The sequence below is a fragment of the Acyrthosiphon pisum genome, chromosome X, assembly GCF_005508785.2.
Source record: "Acyrthosiphon pisum isolate AL4f chromosome X, pea_aphid_22Mar2018_4r6ur, whole genome shotgun sequence".
NCBI classification, from domain to species: Eukaryota; Metazoa; Arthropoda; class Insecta; order Hemiptera; family Aphididae; genus Acyrthosiphon; species Acyrthosiphon pisum.
In genome coordinates, this window is record NC_042493.1 from 954402 (window position 1) to 956680 (window position 2279).

The window sequence follows — 2279 nt, forward strand, 5'->3', positions numbered from 1 at the left end:
TAAAATTTTCATGAAAATTTACATCACTAATCAACACTATATATTATATATATGTAGCAGTAGGTACTAACATACTGACATTCATAACGCCGTCGATAAACTGCTTTGTACCTATATTGTATATTATAGTTAACCAGAGCTTAAATATATATCATGAACAAGAGACAAAACAATATGTGTACAATAATATAATGCAATGAATAATAAAAAAAAAAACAGTTTATATCTATTAAATCCAAGTTGTGTGTAAAAATGTGTGCGAATTTTGAAGTGTACAAAACGAATTTGCGTACAAACCGCATATCCGCGGGTTTTAAAAGAAATAATTAAACGAATAGAAACAAACGACAATTGAAAAGACGAAACGAATAGAGAAAGACGAAAAAAGTAATAATAACGACCGACGGCCGGCGTCGATTGCGAAGGCTACGGACCGATTTCGCGTATAAACTGCACATCGGCGGACTTGAAAACAAACGAACTACGTGAATAGAGGAGTGGCGGCGATGAGAAAAGGTCGGAAAGGCGAAAAACGGCGTAAAAAGGGTAAAATATAATAATAGCAATAATAAGAAAAAAATTTGATAATGAAAAATGCGGGATAATTCTTTAATAAATTATTGTATCTTTGAATATTTTACTAAGACAGAACATTTGGACCCTTTTACCTACTGTACCTATAGATATTAGATAACTTTATTATAATAATTTTTTTCATAATCAATTATTTAGTCATGATCATAATGATAATTTAATCTAATCTCAACTCTCAAATACTCGTATGTGAATACCCGTAGTCTATTACATCACTATACTAATGTACTATGTTTTTGTACTCGCTTTTCAAAAGCGACGGGAAAACATCATAAAAATTAAGGAAAAACTGGAATTTTTCCACAAAGTCGATTTTGGTTTTGGTGTTACTCTAAAACAAATGACATACATGAAATTTCGACTGAATGTTTAAATTAACATTTTCTAAACACGATAAAATTTTCAAAATTTTTAAAATATTTTGATTCGTTATGAACTGTTTAGGAACATTTTCTGTTTCCCAATATTTTTAGTCTTTTTTTTCTATGAATGCCAATAATTATTTGTTGGGTAAAAAAGCTTGAAAATTTAATACATGGTTCCTACTATATTGTTACAATGACATTTGAAAATACTAAAAATTCTTGGTCATAGTTTTTTTTTTATAAGCATTTAAAGTTCAAATCTCGACAAAATACAATGATGATGTAATACAAGATTTTTCATAAGTTTGTCTATCTATATAAAAAAAATGTCTTCGAGCAAATCAAATTAAATTTTTATGAGCGTTTCAAGTTCATATATTTACAAGATTGGTTGTGTAGCGGTTTTGTTATTTTAATGTTATTCATAAACGAATAACTTTAGATACATGAACATTTATATTTTCATTTTTCATAAACTATATAAAATTTTGAAAATATTTTGACTCTTTTTGAGCTGTTTACGGACATTGTAATTTTTAATTTTTTTTAGTTTTTTCTTTATAAATATCAATAAAATTGTATTTGTTGGGTAAAAAAGCGTGAAAATTTAATGCTAGACTCTTGATATATTTTTACAATAGCACTTGAAAAATATTATAAATTCATACGCACAAATGTTAGACCCACTAACAAAAAAGGGTTTTTTTCATAACTTAAACCTTGGGTCTGAGTGTTCTATATAATGTGCCTTAAGAGCAAAGACTTAAAGTATATTATCATAAACGTCAATGAAGTTGACCCACCGACTTAACATATTACGATCCAAACCTATACCAAAATGTAGCAAATTATTATCAAATTTATTCCAGAAATTAGCAAATTATTTTTGTGGAAGTTATACATTTTTTTTATTTAGATGGGCCAAGTTCAGGTAACCAACCGACTTTGTCTGATCGTTCCAGAACAAGCACCGGTAATTAGCAAATATTTAGCAAATAATAGCAAATTTATTTTTAAAATTAGCAAATCAAAATTCTAATTTAAGTGAAATTAAAAAAAAAAAATGTCAGCCCACCAACTTCGTCCGATCATTTCTGAACCAGCACCGGCAATTAAAAAATTATTAACTAACAAATAATAGCAAATCTATTTTTGAAGTTGGCAAATTTAAATTCTATTTATGGTGAATTTAAAAAAAAAAAATTTCAGCCCACCAACTTTGTTCGATCGTTCCAGAACAAGTTAAAGTAGTTATCAAATATAATAAGCAAATAATTGCAAATCCATTTTTGAAGCGATACACAATAATAGTCACAGTTA